The following is an 18,348-nucleotide window of genomic DNA, read 5'->3' on the forward strand; positions in this document are numbered from 1 at the left end:
ACTGGACCCTATTCTGATGGATGAGAGTGGGTAGGGCTGGCGGAAGATTGTAGGAAGATGACACAATGCCTGATGGCTTCTCCTTGGTGTGGGGATGAACAGCATTAATGCAGAGAATAGCACGTGATTAGCCAGCTCTACCACAGTGACTTTCCACTTGGATATAAGCAACTGTATAGAAGGCCTTATTGTCAGTAGAGTCATGGTCCAAAAGGGGACTGACTGATAATTGCTCACTTATCATAAGCCATTTCCATCTTAGAAAGGATCTTGTGTGTACAATTTTCCCATTTGGGACCAAGGAGATGAAAGTGAAGAAGCATATGGTGCTATTACCTTCTCCTACATTCTTTGTTATTTATTATATCCAATAAATATATTATTTTATTTTTTGTATTTTTGTTTGGTTTGGTCGGTTTTATTTTGTTTTGTTTTGTTTTGGTTATATGTCTGGTGTTAAGATTCTTAATTTAGTCAGCTTATTTGGGTGTGCTACAAGAAATTTTGTGATAAGTTGTTTTCTCAATAATTTCTCAAGCAAAATTTGAAGTCATCTCTTAAAAATGACTTTACTTAAAAGTGTTTTACTTGTATTGAGTATATTGTTTTCATTTGAATTTTTTATTAACTCACAAGTGATTTAACTTTTGTAAAATGGTCTCATATTTTATATGTTTGTCAGATGACATAGCAATAATATTTATGTTAAATTTACTGTGAAGTTATTCTTACATATTGCTAAAGAAGTTGTAGTTTCCCTATTCATTTTTAATTATTTGTGCTAGCACGTGATGTTTCAAAAGAAACCTGATTTTAAGATATAGTGTAACACATGGACTTTGGTGGTTTAAAGTGATATATCAAACATATGTTAGCACTTGTCTGTAAAATACGAAGGCAGACATATCTCCATTTGCACCACGGACTTTCTTTTATTTTATTTATTTTTATTTTTTTATTATTTTATTTTTTTCACAGACTTTCTTAAAAGTAAAAATCTGCACTCATGATAGAAAGTTAAAAGCGCTCTGAATTCTCCTTTCCCAGCGATGCACTGTCACCTACCTGTGCTAGTAGGCAAGGCAACAGAAGTGGTCAAAACGGCACAGGCTCTGGCAGTCTGGCAGAAAAAAAAAAACATAACACAAAATCCCAGGAGAGTCCCAACCTGGACGGACTGGTCACCTACCCTCTCCTCAGGGTACAGAAAAGATTGCAAGCCGGGCCCCACATCCAATGTGCTCTGTGCTCGAACAAGCATACAGCGTCTCATTCTGCAGGGCCACCTTCAAGGAGGAAGGCTATTGATTTATGGGAAATGACGTTAGACATAAAGGATAATGATACGTAGATCACAAATGCTATGGAAGAGTTCTTGAATCAGCACATAAAAGGGGTCAATAATGTGAAGAGAGTGTGCATCAGATTTATTAGGAGGCTTCATTGCTCTGCGATTTATGAACCTCCACAGATGGCAGTGATATAATATAATATTCACAAATATGATGCAATAAACAATATTAAAATGTCCAGCAGTGCCACTTTTAGTTTCAGCTATAAACGGAAAATATATCTGGGCACTCTGTACTTTACAAAGAAGATGTCTAGACCCTCTTGTTTGTTTTTTTTTTTTTGCGGTACGCGGGCCTCTCACTGTTGTGGCCTCTCCCGTTGCGGAGCACAGGCTCCGGACGCGCAGGCTCAGTGGCCATGGCTCACGGGCCCAGCCACTCCGCGGCATGTGGCATCTTCCCGGACCGGGGCACGAACCCGCGTCCCCTGAATCGGCAGGCGGACTCTCAACCACTGCGCCACCAGGGAAGCCTGATCCTCTTCATTTTTAAAGATGACCACAGTGGTCTGTTTCTACACTTGGGTTTCTTCCAAAAATGTTTTGACATTTGTCTCATTTTTCTGTTGTGAATGCATATGTGCCTGACAAGAGTAATGAGTGGATGAGGTTTTGCAGGTATCGCTCATGAGTCAGACGGCAAAGACATTAAGGCACCATGTCTGACTGCTTGATTCCTTAGGAGGAAAGAGATTCCTCCTCTGAAATCTTCACCTATGGAGCCGTTACATTTTACCTTTTCCAAATTATAATATAAAGAATAGCTGCTACAGATATACTGACCTAAAAAGTATTTAGAATTTGAAAGATATGGATATTTTCAAACTAAAATTGAGACTTTTGTTCCTGTGAAAACAATTCAGAAGCCAACACTAGATGAATAATATCAATTACCGAACGGAAAATGGGGAATCTGTTATTCAATTCATTCATTTTCTAACAAAAAAAATCATCACTTTTCAAATTTGCTTAAAATAGAATAGTATCTTAAAATAACAGTAATTATGATTGATTTAAATGGCCAAAGACAGACTAATTTAAATACCTGGTGAAAAAGAGCAGCTAATACTATTGAAGTGTTATTTCCTAGGATTATTATTATTATTATTCCTTATTTCCTAGGATTATTTTGGGAAACAGTGTTAATGAAATTTGCATTCTCTTCCTGGATATGAGAAAATTCAGTTTTACATTAAGAGATATTATATTTTTAGGTAAAGTATACTAGTATTTAAATCTAGCCCTGTGTTGTTCAAAATGATAACTTTGAATATGTTCAGAATTGCAAGGTTCAGTTTGGTTTTTCTAGTAAGTTATTGAAAATAAAATAATTTTACATGCGATAGAATGTTGCCTTCTTTCTATTTTTATTTGCTTTACCCCTACTCTGCTTCTTTCTTTTATCAAACCTGCTAATACTCCTGTCCATCTCCCATATTCTCTTGCCTTGGGCTGTGAAAAATTAACTGTGCATCAGCTTAGCACACATTCAATTATATTTTCTCATCTGTGCTGCCTGGGATTCTGATCTGTGAACTGTCAGATCCATCCCCTTTCTTGTCAAAATATCTTTTGACTTTATTATATACAGTCCGACCATCTGTCAACTGACAATCTTAATATACGCTACTTCTTTTAGACCATCTCCATTGCTGAAAATGAACTCAGTGCTCTGTTTTCTTTCCTACCTAAAGCAGGTCTTTTTTTCAGTCCATCACAAACTGAAATCTTCAACTGTGGAGCCATTTCTATTCCACTACACTGTTTATTATGTTGAAACATAATTTACATTTACAGCCCAGTTGACAGCACTTTAGCTTCTCCCAAAAACCCATGATTTATTTGATTTGTGCAACACATGTTACTCTGAAAACCATGTAACATTTGAATAAACTAACTACATTTACTGGATATTAGACTCTAGGAAATCTTCTTCATAAAATGAGTTTTGCTCTGAATGTTATCAGGTTCCAACTTAGGAACAAATGTAAGGCCTAGGTACAATGGAACCAAAATTCAAACTAACAATCAGAAAACTAAGACAGGATTGTGATCATTGTATAGCCAAACTTATTCCTATAAAAATCATTCTTAGTACTCTATACTTTTTAGCTAAATACTCTCTAAAAGCTAATCTCTTTTAAGGTTAGCAAACTATTCTTCTTTCATAAATAGGACAATTTAGGAGCATGGTGTATAATTTAACCTCATTTTCAAAAAGATGGTGGGTAGAGTAGAATGAATTAGTTTGAAACAAAGTCAGCTTCCCCTGGGAACATAAGCCCCTGGAAGCAAGGGAATTTGTTCTGTCCACTGATGTGTTCCCAGTGTGTGTAAGACTGCCTGGCCCACCAGGGCATCAATCAACATTGGTCAAAAGATGGAATGAAGTTTCTCGAAAAAGTCTCATTTGATGCTCTGAGACTTTGCACTTCCTCTTCCTAGGACTCTTATCCAGAAATTCAAATCAAGATTTGATCCCATACATCCTTTTTCTTTGTTCAGATGTTACCTTCTCAGCAAGATCTTCCATGACCACCCTATTTAAAATTGCAGTTTTCCCTGGAACCCACCTTCTCCTAGAACCTCTTCCCCATTTTCCCCCATTCTCCTTTACCACTTAGAGTTAGGATAGATTTTACTTATTTGTTTGATTGATTGATTGATCGATTACCCAGCTTCCTTACTGGAATGTAAGCTCCATAAGGACAGATGCTTGTGTCTGTTTTGTCATTGGTGTTTTCTGTGGTACTAAATCAACAGTGCCGAGGATAGCACCTGCCACTTTGAAGGCACTTGATGAGTAGTTGTAGAATGAAAGGATAAATTGGAATATTCGGCTTAGAGAGTATTAGAATTACTTATTACATTTCGTTCAGTTTACAGAAATGCTGACTGGTTTTAGATCTCTAAAAATATGTTTAATGATATGGAATAAGCTCACCATACATTATTTAGGCTCTCATAAAACGTAAACAAATCTTTGTACATTTAAGCACTTAAATAGAACACCAAGAGAGGTACCAAAAATCATTTTGAAAATTATTTGTATAGACAGAAAATGTATTGATCGATAGATTGATAGAAATAACGACAGATTGTGTGTGTGTGTGGGTACAACTAGCCTTGTTTTGGAGGAGTCCCCAAATATACTGGGGTTTTTTTTCCCCCTCTTACTAATATGGTCTTCTTCTAGAACCTATCCTTTTTTACTAGCTGATCTGTCTTACCTAAAAAAGTCCTGTCTACTTATGAAGCAAAAGCAAAAACAAAAACAAATTTAAAAAAAAGGAAAAAAAAACCTCCACGAGGCTGCAAGGAAACATGATTTAAGAGGAGAAACTTCAATGTAACTGTTGAATAATTTGCAAAATATTATTGCTGTTACAATTATGTTAGAGATGGATGTGTTTTATTAGAAATATGTTTGTTATATCAGGCTGTGGTAAACAGAATAATGGCTTTCTGAAGACATTCACATCCTCATCTCAGAGTGTGTGAATATGCAAAAGGGACTTTGCTGATATAGCTAATTGAGGATCTGAGATGGGAAGAGTGCCTGGATTTACAAGGACAAGGGTCCTTACACAGGGGAATCAGAAGGGTTGGAGTGAGAAGAGCTGTGCTGATAGAAGCACAGTCAGAGAGCGATTTGGAGGTGCCACCTGCTAGTTGTGAATTGGAGGAAGGGCCCAGGAGCCTAGGAATGCTGGCTGCCTCTACAAGTGGGAAGACGTAAAGAAACAGATTCTCTGCCAGAGCCTCATGAGTTTACCCCAGGGAGGCTCATTTTGGACTTCAAACCTCCAGAACTGTAAGATAATAAATTTCTGTTGTTTTAAGACCCAAATTGTGTAGTAATTTGTTACAGCTGCAGTAGGACTCTATTCCATAGGCTTATTATTCCTTTTTATTAACCTTCCAACTGCAAGATTCAGGACTGACTGACAAATGAACAGCAAAGTTTAGTGAAGCATAAAGAACTACTGCCCAAAAACTAATCTGGGGGCAAATAAAGTTTGCCTGGAGTGCCCTTCCCTTCTTCCCAAGGTCTTTTCTCTGGAGCTTTTCCTCTGTTCCTTTCCTGCTACTATTCAAGGTAGTAACTGATGACTAAATTTTAAAACTTAAAATAATGACTATATTCAGGTTTGAATGCAGGTTTAAAGGAATCTCTTATATGGAGAAAATCTTTTAGGTCCTGAAACATTATTTTTTTAATGAAATATGTTAAATGATTGATATTTTTACAAGAAATTCAGTCCATATACCTTATCCATAGCCAAAGTTTAAAAGGGATGACCCTAAAGAAGGTTCCGTTTAGTAACTACAATTTGGTTAAAAATGATATTTTTTCTTACCCAGTAACAATCTACTCTTTATAAGAACTGTAAGTATTTAATAATAATAATAATAACAATAACAATGCCTACATTAGTTTTCTGTTGTTGCCATAGTGAATTACCACAAGCTTAGCACTTAAACATTCCAAACATATTATGCCACAACTCAGAAGAATGGGTGGGCTAGTTTGGTTTCTCTGCTCCACTTTTCACAGGATCAAAATCAAAGTGTCAGCTGCTGGGAAGCGTCTGCAGCAGCCTCATTCAGGTTATCAGCAGAATCCAGTGTCTTACAGTTATCTAGCTGAGCTTCCCGTTTCCTTGCTGCTGTCACTCTAGGGCCTCTGCTTAAAGCCTCCTTCATCCCACTTCACATCCTCCCTCCATCTTCTAATCACCAAGGATGTGTCAGGTCCTTCTCCTGGACCTCTCTGACTTCTCCGTCTGCTGCATCTCTCTGACTCCAGCCTGAGAAAGTTCTCAGCTTTTAAGGGTTCATGTGGTTACAGTGGGCCCACCCATGTAATCCAGGATACTCTCCCTATTTGAAGGTCCAAGAGCTTAATTACATCTGCAAAGTCCATTTTTCCACATAACAAAAGGTATTCCAGGGGTAGTGTGCATATACCTTTGAGGGCTGTTCTGCTTCCTACAACATGTAACGTGCATTAAGTGCTCTGATGTCCCATGGTGTGTGCTAAAGGCCCAGTGTATGATACATCCTTTTCTTTAATTCTTCAACAGTCCTATGAGATGGATATCACCCTTCTCTCCTTTTTAAAGAAGAGGAAGCAGTATTGGAGAGGTTCATGTTACCTGGTCAAGTTCAGGGGTAGAGTCAGTTCTGCTGTGTGGCACATGCATTCCTAAAAAGTACTCTACTAGGCGAAATCACACAATAAAGACCACAGGCCTGATGTGAAAGATGTGGTAAAGGGCGCAATATTCAACAGCGTAGCACAGAGACACATTTAAACAAGATAAGAAACTGATACAAGTGGTAGTACAGTGATATGCACATTAAATAATTAATAAGATGTATGAAATTAAATAAAATAGAATCTTTACCTTGAAAAAGGCCTTAAGTTTGCTTTTGGAAGTGGACATTGGAAGGTTTCAGCTTCTTGTGAGGCACTGGCAGGAGGGTTATCTGAAATAAGAGGGACGGTTGTGACTGCAGAACGTGCTTGGGTGAACTGAGGTCTGGGAGATATTTGAGGGGTGTGTGTGTGTGTGTGTGTGTGTGTGTGTGTGTGTGTGTGTGTTTTATAGATTCCTGGATGGCTGTGTTCATCTCAGTGCGGTTTTCTGCATTCACCTAATGTTTCTCGAGGAAGAATTCATGCATAAGAGAACACGAAATTCACATTATGCTCAAATCGTTCTTTAATATGTCAATTATGTTGAAATAAATTTGTGTTTACAAAACAAGTGTTACAGCAGAACTGCCTGTAGTGAGAGGCAGACTAGCTCAGAGCAGTAAAATTCCCTGAGTGCCTCAGCTCGTGATACACATACACATACCCTGCATGCATTAAAGAAGACAACATAAAAAATAGGTACAAATAATTCTAAGGAATTTCCACATTGACATGAAGTTTAATATCTTTCATAATCCTTTCTTGAGATCTTTTGAGGTAGTGACTCTCATAGCACGGCCAATAAATCACTATTCTACTGCAATTTCTGGCCTCGCTCTGCTTTAAACCTAAGTATAAACACCCATAGCAATCGAATGATGGAATTTTGAGAAGAGCCTCATAGCATAGTTTTAAAGGGCATGCACTTCAGTTAGATATGCTCTTTTTGAAGTAAACAGGAAGAACTCTATATTCCTTAAGGTAAATTTTGTTTTGGTCATCTACACCTTAACACAGATATAAAGAAAGGGGGTGGGAAGGTGAGTTAGATGAACAATTTCAAGGGCTTAATGAGGTCTAGGTACTTTATACACAATCTAATTTTGTTCCCCCAACAACTGGGGGGAGGTGTCTTATTAAACTATTTATTTTATGAATTTCAAGTAAGTCAAATAACTTTCCCCACATCACATACCAGTCAACCGCAGGATGAGGATTTTAAAGCAAGTCTCTCTGTTGACGATGAAGCCCATTTCCTCCACATTAAAGGCCTGACCCAGTCAAAAAGTAAAGTATGTTTTCATCCTGGTTACTCCTTATCTGAATTTGTAACCTAAGTTCAATAAAAATAAAAATAAACTTATCATATCCCCCCAAACAAGCTTTCCTCTTTTTCCCCTCATTTTTAGTATGATCGGTCAGCTACACAGGCCTAAAATCCTCCCTCACCTACCACAAGAAGTAATTTACCAATTCTTATTGATCATTAAAGCATTTCTAGAATCTGAGTCTTTCTATTTTTTATCCACCATTCTAATGCAAACCCTATAAAACTATATTACTGAAATAATGTCAACTTTCTTAGAAAGACAAGAATCTCCAGGATCTACTTTTTCAAATCACCTTCCAAAATATCAATAGATTTAGCTTGCTATTATGAAATCTGAGATAAATTAACACTATTAGTCCTCTGGAAACAAGCCCTTAAAACAAAGAAAGTAGAGGATCTTATATTTGGAATGTGATACCTGCAGTAATGCATTTTTGTGCACAACCTCCCCTCGCCTTGTTAGTTTCATGGAGCTTTGCCAAAGTGGGATAGCCTCCTTCCAGGATCTCTGGAATAAGAAGGACAGGAAAGCCACTCTTAGCATATGAAGAAGTCTCACAGGAAACATTATTTAAAACACACAAGTCGTGGCTAGTGCATGGGTCTCGCGGAGTAACTAGAAATCCCCAGGGCTTCGGTTTTGCGGGCTTTCTCATTTCACCCACGTCCATGAACGTCAGTAAACATTTGCACACGAACAGTAGGTCCATATGTCTTTCTTCTGTCTCCTATACTCCCTGAGCCTCCCGCTGCAACCTTCTGGACCACATGCATTCAGGAATCTGTACTAGCTGAATAATTACCTAACGCCTAGGCTTTTATAAACATAAGAAAACCTTCCCCTTTTGAACAAATGGAGAGAATAGTAATTCTTTTTCTCAAGACTCTGTTCAAAAATAATGCCATTTGAAGATCAAGCTTGGGTCACGATTGAGCTTTCATGCCAACAGTGTCATAAAGAGAATTTTGAAAGCAGTCAAATCCCATGTGGAGACTACAGGTGACCACTGCTCCAATCCAGACTGGGGTGGAAAGTAAGTTGGACTTGGAGAGGGTACCAAGTTCAAAGTGAGTCTTTTTCTTGCTGCAGTTGTGGAAAGCATATTCTGAAACCCAAAAGGGAATTCTCCTCAATGTTTCAATTTGTTTGAAACAAGATTTACTGCTTTGATTTTATGTTTATTGTCCATAATACTGGCATTTTGGATAAAGTTACTTTACAAAGTCATATTAGGTGCCCTCATTTTCAAAATGCGTTCCCCTTGTCTGTTTTACAATTCAAAAGATGGATGGCAACATTGGGTGCTTTAACCTGGTTTGCTTCAGTTTATGAATATTTTGAGCGTGTCTGTGGTGTTGGGGATGCTTTCATAACTCCTTGTTCTAACAGTAGTTTTGATGTGTGGCTTTATGAATCTGATCCTTTGAAACACACAGTGCTGCACTGCTTTGCCTTGGAGAATGTGGCCCTGTTGTTACACAGTTACCTTCTGTTTCACCTTAGAGCCTTTCCATTTCTTTTCCAGGGCATTGGTCCTGAAATACCCTAGCCTTTCCAGTCTTTGAAACAAGCTGCAAGAGAGATGAATACATTTTTGTTCACTAATAATGGAGTTGTTCTTGTAATTTGCATTAGTCATTGACTAATGACACTGGTAGTACTAATAATGGAGTTGCTCTTGTAATTTGCAACTTTTGGGTATAAGCACTTGCAGAGTTGGTGCTATTTTTGGATAAATACACATAGGATTCAGAAATTTCACTGGGCTTATTCCCTGTTTCCAGAATATTAATTCACAATCTCTATATTTCTCTAACTCCTTTAGAAATTATTGTCCTAGAACTGGCCCTTTGCTGCATCCTAATTTTTTCTCAACATGAAATTCCCATTACCACCACCAGCAGCTTTTTCCCCTTTATCATCACCACCATCAAATCACTCTCTCACTGCTTCTGGAGCTATCTTTCTGAAATAGACGCATCATATTTCCGCCAACCCCCTTCTCTCCTTAATCAAGATACACTATAATGTGTGTTTCACCTACTGTGTGCCTTATATGCTGTTCTTCCCATAGAAACTCTAGTTGAACCAAATTAAGAATGTTTCTTGTATCACATCCACACATACCTTTTTTCACTTGCATGCATTTACACAAGACTATTTTCATGTTATGGAATAACATGTTCAGAATAATATTTACATTTTTTACCAAATTTTCTAGTTTGGATTCATTCTTTAAAACTTGTTTTGTGTATCCATCCAGTTATTTATTTACCATCATAGTTATAAAGTACCTACCATGACCTAAGCACTGTGCTCCAAACTAAGGGTGTAAAATGAATAAAACACAATCGATTTTGAAAGCACCTCCATAAGACTTCCATGATAATTGTCTCCCTGCCCTGACCATCTACTCATAGACACAAAGGAAATATTCAGTCCAGCCTCCTCTCCCAATTTACTTTATTATTCTTATACTATTTTACACATGGTACCATATTTTATGCCAGAACACCTCCCTCATTAATTCTTATACCATTGGATAAATATTTTATATTTATCTTGTTTCTAAAGAATTAAACTAAACAAATAAATGAACTCATGCATTATATTTTTTCAACATTTTCAGCGACACCTAGGACTATGTCATACACAATGTTTCTTGGTTAATGGTCATGATCATAGTAGACTCCTTTGACAAACTAAACAGATTTACATCTTGACATGTGTATAATACATAAACCCATGGATTGCAATTTTCAGTATATTTTCTCCTTAAGGAAACTCAATGGCAAAATTCAATTGTCTGCAAATAACTGTTTACACACATATATATGCCATAATGTATAAAACTGTGAGTTTAAGACAGAAAGCTTTTTAAAAAGTGTCAACTGTCTTAATACAAAGAAATATTTTCTGATCTCTGAAAATAGGAGTTCCTAAATTCGACTATTAAAATGTGATCGGGGGGTTGGTGGTGGGATGAATTGGGAGATTGGGATTGACATATATACACTAATATGTATAAAGTGGATAACTAATAAGAAACTACTGTATAAAAATAAATAAAGTTCTAAAATTCAAAAAAAATTTTTTAAATATAAAATAATAAATAAAATATGGTGTTGTTTTCTGCTTGAAGCAGCTGTCTTAAAGCCTTTATCTATTTTCGTGTAAATCAAAGACTGGTGCAATCAGTTGTTGAAGAAAACAATGCCTTTTTAATTATTAATAATGTGTCTAAATACAGAATGAACATTTGGTTCACGTCTTGCCGAGATGAGATGGCCTTGTCAGAAAATTTTACTTTCTACAGAAATCCCTGTATCTCCATCTTACAGTACAATATTTTTCAAAGCAATAATTTTTCTCTGTCCTTAGACATCAGTCACAAAAGCCCTGAGTAACTTTCAGGTTTATTAGAGGTGGCACCAACTATATTATTTCATAAAATGAAAACCAGGCTGCTGCTTTTGAACTATAAAATAAGTTGTTCCAACCATAACTCAAGCTAGCACCTACATAAATGTTCTGCAGAAACATGGCAACGTGAAGTCAAAGGCTGTCTCCCCAACTATGCCCTGGAAGGAGCATCATGTAAGCAAGTGGGATTCTTTTGTGATGTGCAGTATCCTTTCATGTAAATATCAATCTTCTTGTATTTGTGTTGGTAGAATGATGCTACGTGACGACCTATTAGTTTTAAATTCAGAACTCTCACATTTCCTTGATTGATATTTTGAACGTTATTTGATTCTTTAAATCACCACTATTTTTTGTCCTGAGTAAAGAGGAGTTCCCTTGTGAACAAGGTGCTAAGGAAATGTAAATACAGTTCACGATCAGTGTGCAGAATTATATAGATCTTTACAATTGATGTTCTGAGAGTGGCAAAATAAGGGGTATCACACCTTGAAACAGAGATTACATGAAAGATGTTGGATTAACTCCTATCTATTTTTGTTCATACTTCTCAAAACTTCCGCTTTCCTGTCTCACAGGCCTTATGACCCTCTTTCTCCAAGTCTTTACTAATTTAAATCAATCTTATGTTTTATAACTTCTTGATTTAAGCACCTGTACCCATTATTCCCATTAATACAACAAAATATACTATGTCTAACTTATCTAATTTTTATTAAAGGGAATGGGAAGAAAATGGGAGGCTGTGAGTACTTACAAATTTTTATCTAATTTAACCTAGTTTTGTTTAATTTTATCTAAATTTTACATAAAGCTTAGCATATTTCATGTAACAATAATATTACACAGGTGGTGGTTATAAAGGAACAGATCCATCTATACATGAATTATGCAATATTTCTCAAGAAATGTTCTGTGCATAGAAAACAAAAGCAAACCAAAAAAAAAGGAAAAAGCATAAATGTATGTGCATGTGTGTGTGCGTATGCGTGTGCATGTGTGTGTGTGTGTGTGTGTGTGTCCATTTGGTTTAGTAGAATACAAAGGAGAGATGTTTGGGACTAGATACCAGGTAACCTGATGTTTAAGAGTATGGACCACAGAGCAAGAATACCTGAGATGAAATTCTTGCCTGCATTCAATATCAGTTGGGCTTTGGGAAAATTACTTAATCTGTTTGTTACTGAATTTTCCACTTAAAGAGTAGAGATAACAACAATAACATTACATAGGCTTGTACTGAGAATTAAATGACATAATTCTTAAAAAGCCCATAGAATGGTGTGTCTAGTAATTACTAAGTACATGTTGGTAATAACAGTGATATGATTCTATTTAGAAAGATGCAATGAACCCAATTTCCACATAGCAGCCTCATTTTTCTCACATTCAAGCTGCACCATATTTGTAGAATTCCAGATTCGACTTTGGTTATGCATCGTTAACTTCCACTTGCCTTTCACTGCCTAAGACATCCCTACATGTTAATTCTGTAGCTATGATATTTTTAGAATTGACTTAGCATGTGACCTAGACAATCTTTTAAAGAAGAATTCAATATCTCAAAAATTATTATTTCTCAGGAATTTCTGGAAAACTTCATTTCAATGTGTTTTCTGAACAAATTCAATCTGGGTTAAAGAGGAAAATAAACAAGTCAAAATAAAACAATCTATGGTTATTCTATTAAGTTTATTGCTTTTGTATGATGAATAAGTAGTAATAATTGCTCTGAAAATTTCCATTAAAATTTTTTATGGACCTCCATCATGAAAAAGTATCGAAGCCTTTAAGCAATCACATTGTTTGAAACATACATATGTATGTAAGTTTATGTATATATTTACATAGGGTGGAAATATACAGGAAAGTTATTATATAAACCCATTTATTTATTTTACATTCAGTAAACTTTTCATTTTTGTACTTTTTTTCAGAAATAGATTTTTTTAACTTTTTATTTTATATTGAAATATCATTGATTAACAATGTTGTGATAGTTTCAGGTGTAGAGCAAAGTGATTCAGTTATACGTATACATGTATCTATTCTTTTTCAAATTATTTTCCCATTAGGTTGTTACATAATGTTGAACAAAGTTCCCTGTGTTATACAGTAGGTCCTTGTTGGTTATCCATTTTAAATATAGCAGTGTGTACATGTCAATCCCAAACTCCCTAACTATACCTCCCTCTCACCCTTCCCCTTAGAGAATGAACCATAAGTTTATTCTCCAAGTCGGTGAGTCTGTTTCTGTTTTGTAAATAAGTTCATTTGTATCATTTCGTTTTATATTCCACATATGAGCAATATCATACAATATTTCTCTTTCTCTGTCTAACTTACTTCACTCAGTATGACAACCTCTAGGTCCATCCATATTGCTGCAAATGGCATTATTTCATTCTTTTTAATGGCTGAATAATATTCCATTGTATATATGTACCACATCTTTATCCATTCCTCTGTCAGTGGACATTTAGGTTGCTTCCATATCTTGGTTATTGTAAACAGTGCTTCAATGAACATCGGGGTGCCTGTATCCTTTCGGACCTGTTTTTCTCTGGATATATGTCCAGATGTGGGGTTGCAGGATCATATGGGAGCTCTATTTTCAGTTTTTTAGGAACCTCCATACTGTTCTCCATAGCAGCTGTACCCACTTCATTCCCACCAACAGTGTAGAAGGCTTCCCTTCTCTATACACCGTCTCCAGCATTTGTTGTTTGTGGATTTTTTGATGATAACCATTTTGACTGATGTGAAGTGATATTTCATTATAGTTTTGATTTGCATTTCTCTAATAATTATCAATGTTGAAAATCTTTTCATGTGCTTCTTGGTCATCTGTATATCTTCTTTGGAGAAATGTCTATATAGGTCTTCTGACCACCTTTTGATTGGGTTGTCTGTTTTGATGATATTAAGCCACATGAGCCATCTATAAATTTTGGAGACTAATCCCTTGTCAGTCACAACATTTGCAAATATTTTCTCCCGTTCTGTGGATTGTCTTTTCATTTTGTTTTGCATAGCTTTATGTATTATACATTTAATAATGGTGTGTATTATCTGTACTAAAGTTTCCTTTATATGGTGAGAAAGGGCATGTGTACAAAGTGAAATTATTTGCCTATTAAACAATGCATTTTAAGAGTGAGGTCAAGGTTACAGTGAACATGACGATACCTGCTCTGAAAAACCATATGGAAAATATCTACACTATGAGAAGACATGGATTTTTTCAGCTTTATTTAGGTGCAATAGACAACATTGTAAGATATTTAAAGTGTACCTCATGATGATTTGATATACATATTCATTGTGGAACAATTTCCACCATCAGTCATTTAACACCTCTATCACCTCTCATATATACATATTTTGGTCAAAACATTTAAGTTCTACTCTCCTAGCAAATGTCAGTTATACAATACAGCATTGTCTGCAATAGTCACCATGTCATACATTAGATCCTTAGGCCTTATTCATATTAAAACTGAAATTTTGTACCCTTTTATCAGGCTTTCCCTACTCCCCTCCATCCCCAGCCCCAGCAACCATTTTTCTCTTCTCTGCTTCTATGAGTTCAATTTATTTTTGTTTGTTTTAGATTCTAGATGTAAGTGAACCATACAGTATTTGTCTTTCTTCCTCTGGTTTATATCACTTAGCATAAAGCCTTCCAGGATCATACATGTTATTTCAAATGACAGGATTTCCTTCTTTTTTAAGGCTAAATAATATTCCTCTATTATTATAATTATATATATTTCACATTTTCTTATCCATTCATCCATTGATGGACACTTAGGTTGTTTTAATACCTTGGCTATTGTAAACAGTGCTGAAATAAACATGGAAGTACAGATATCTCTTCAACATCCTGTCTCCATTTCCTTTGGATATGTGCCCAGGAGTGGAATTGCAGGATCATATGGTAGCTCTATTTTTAGCTTTTTGAGGAACCTCCACATTGTTTTCCATAGTGGCTATACCAGTCTACATTCCCACCAACAGTAAACAAAGATTTCCTTTCCTCCACATCCTCACCAGCTTTTGTTATCTCTTATCTATTTTTGGTTTTGGCTGTGTTAGGTCTTCGTTGCTGTGCAGGCTTTCTCTAGCTGTGGTGAGTGGGGGCTACTCTTCATTGCGGTGTGCAGGCTTCTCATTGCAGTGACTTCTCTTGTTGAAGAGCATGGGCTCTAGGTGCACGGGCTTCAGTATTTGTGGCACATGGGCTCAGTAGTAGTGGCTCACAGGCTCTAGAGCACAGGCTCAGTAGTTGTGGAGTACGGGTTTAGTTGCTCTGCGGCATGTGAGATCTTCCTGGACCAGGGATCAAACCCATGTCCCCTGCATTGGCAGGCGGATTCTTAACCACTGTGACAACAGGGAAGTCCCTCTCTTGTCTTTTTGATAATTGCCATCCTAAATGTTGAGAGGTGATATCTCATTGTGGTTTTGATTTGAATTTCCTTCTTGATTAGTGCGGTTGAACATTTTTCATATACCTATTGGCCATTTGTATGTCTACTTTGGAAAATATCTATCCAGGTCCTTTGCCCATTTTTTAATTGAGTTGTTTGTTTCACTTTTGACTTGTATGAGCTTTTTTTTATATTTTGGATATCAACCCCTTATCAGATATGCAGTTTGCAAATATTTTCTCCCATTTAATAGATTGCCTTTTCCTTTTTGTTGATGGTTTCCCTTGTTGAGCATAAGCTTTTTAGATTTTCATAGTCCCATTTGTTTATTTTTGCTTTTGTTGCCTTTGCTTTTGGTGTCAAACCCAAAAAATCATTCCCAAGACAAATGTTGAGTGGCTTATAACCTATGTCTCTTTCTAGAGTTTTACAATTTCTGTTTTTATGTTCAAATTTTTAATCCATTTGAGTTGACTATTAGGATATCATGTAAGATAGTGGATTTGATTTTTGACCCACTTACTTGTTAGCTGACCAACTTTGGTTTAATTACTCAATTTTCCTATATCTAAGATTTCTCACTTGTACAATGAGGATGTAATCACTAAATGAAACAAATATTTGTGTCCCTTTTTATAAGATGTATTTGTTAGCATATTTTTTTTGCCTTCCCCCATTTTCAAAAGGAAATATTTACTTTTGGAAGTACATCTCCTACAATGTATTCATATTTTTTATTAGTTCTTCATATTTTAGGAAACAATTGAACAGTCTAACACTGGATATATCAAGTATGAAAAAAAAATTAGAAACAACCACAAAATAGATTCCTAGATTGTTAGCTGAAGGGGACACACACACACACACACACACACACACACACACACATACATACACACGCGCACACACACACACATACATACACACGCGCACACACACACACACACACACACACACAAACTAGGGTAAAAACATTTTGGAAATAAGCTTAAAGAAAGTGCCACCAGCAAGCTCACCAGTCTGCAGTAGCTCATGATTTATTAATTTTCATGGTGTGAAGTTAAAATGAGTGGTCTATCATATTAATTAATAGCTCAAATTTTAATAAGAACAATGTGTTACTGCATACTGCCCCTCTAGGACAAATTTTCACACTGGCATCTGGCTTGTTCACACAATCTAGCTTCCCATTTGGATTTTAATGTTCTACACGATTAATGTCTAATGCTGACATTACTCTCTCCATTGCTTCAGGAACACTTAGAGGTGATTTGTGGTGAATGATCTGATTTTCTTAACAGAGGTATACGTATGGGCAAAGATATTGCGTTTAAAATAATTAGGTAGCTTACTGAATATAAAGTATTTATATAAAAATTTTAAATATGGGTAAATTTATAGATTTATTAAATGGAAAGAGTGAAACAAGGAGAAAATATTTAAGTGAAGAAGAAAATAATGTCATCTTACTGGATATAGAAAAAAAAGGCTCAGAATGAATTCCCTCAAATTTTATTTTTAAGCTTAGGAAGTGACTGACAGTTAAGAGGCTGCAGGTTATTTTTAAAATATGTTTGCATATTTATCAAGAAAAACCCTTTGCGAAGTTTGATTTCTGAAAACACTACCACCATTAAAATTACTCTTATAATGCACAATTGTGTGGATTTCATATTTTCATTTAGAAAAATATGTTATCAAAGCATGCATGTTCATTAGAAAAGACAAATTAAATAGGAAAAAGAAGCATAATAAAGAAAAATGCATAATAAAGAAAAGTTCTAACACTCAAACATAATTTTGGTTGACATTTGGTCATGATTCTTCCAGATATATGTCTTAATATTATGTCTATATATTTCTGCAATTCACATAGAAGGACAATCTGTTGCATTGCTTATTGCTCTGTGTGTGTGTGAATACTCTTTACCCTCTACATGAATTTACTAATACAGTATTCAAAATAAACACGAAATATCAAGAACTATGAAGAGTCTGTGATTTCACCTTTCTTGCAAGCTTGCAGGTTAGGTTGCCACAGTTTCATAAATGCTGATAGAATACCAGAGACACCTGAATCAGAGCCAGTGGACTTGATTACTCCTGGCACAGCAGGAATCATGAGCTTCATGTTTGTTCTGGTTCCCAGTCTCTTAATCCCATGACCCAATGAAGAACATTCTAGATGGGTGACGGGCATGCAGTAGGTTTTCATCACAGCTGTAAAAATCCAAGTTTATAAAGGATTCTTTTATAAAGGAGTTGCTAGCAAACCTGCTAAATATTGACCCTGGAAGGAGATATTATTCACCATTACCCCCTGCCCCTTCCCATTCCACAGCAAACAAATCTGTCCTTTACCCTGGAGGAAGACAAATATCCTTGTAAAGATAATCAAGGACAGAAGTCATCAATGCCTCTATGCACATGATGTGGTGAAGTGTCTACCAGCACAGTGATGTAGTTTCATCAACGTGGGGCAGGTCAGATACTGTTCCTCAGAAGTTAGCAACTGGGAGTAAGGGGATTAAGTTATTCTGATCTGATTTATTTAATAAAAGTCATAAACAAAATAGGGAGATCTAATTGTCTACATTTTTCTTTATA

This window comes from Leucopleurus acutus, assembly GCF_964270905.1.
Source record: "Leucopleurus acutus genome assembly, chromosome: 15".
Lineage (NCBI taxonomy): Eukaryota > Metazoa > Chordata > Mammalia > Artiodactyla > Delphinidae > Leucopleurus > Leucopleurus acutus.